Here is a 670-nt window from a genome sequence, read left to right as displayed (position 1 = left end):
CGCTTTCCACGGCTGATGATTTCTAGAACTTCCGCTTTGTCCGCATTTTGCGACGAAATCAAATCAAAATATCAAAAGGGGTGGAGCCAGCGAGGGGTGAAGGGTGAGAGGTGAGAGATCAACCTCACCCACGGACCCCATAAAAAGGTGCGCTGAATGCCAAGCAAGCAGTCTGTCGGGGAGCTGCAGAGAGTTGGGTTCTGAGTCGTGCTGCAGAGAGTTGAGGTTTTGCCTGCAGTCAGTCTGGGTGCGCCGTGGAGTTCATCTGAAGTCTGTCAGGGTTCGGAGTGGAAGTCTGGAGTCCAGCTGGCATCGAGTCGGAGGAAGCCAGCAGTGCGCCAAGGTTCGAGTCCAGTGGAGGGCAGTCGGAGCGCAGCCAAGCCTGGAGCGCAGCCAAGCCTGCAGGGCCGTGCAGAACTGCAGGAAGGTGGAGAAAGCCGGAGAGAGGTCGCCAGCCAGCGACAGAACGGTCTGAGCCAACGCTGAGGAATGGGCGGGCTCTTAAAAGAGCATCAACTCTCGAAAGAGCAAAGGCCCGTTCGTTCCTCTGAGGCGTCGTCGGCTTGTCCGATCCACCAGGCCGCACAGCGGGACCTGGACCAACCGAGCTGCCGTGTTTCCGACGAAACGTTGAGGGTCGCTCAGCGAGTCACCACGAGGGTGACAGGTA

The sequence above is a fragment of the Eptatretus burgeri genome, chromosome 2 (genome assembly GCF_056783735.1).
Source record: "Eptatretus burgeri isolate ZD-2024b chromosome 2, Ebu_testis_v1, whole genome shotgun sequence".
In the NCBI taxonomy this organism is placed as follows: Eukaryota; Metazoa; Chordata; class Myxini; order Myxiniformes; family Myxinidae; genus Eptatretus; species Eptatretus burgeri.
This window is presented reverse-complemented; position numbering follows the sequence as displayed.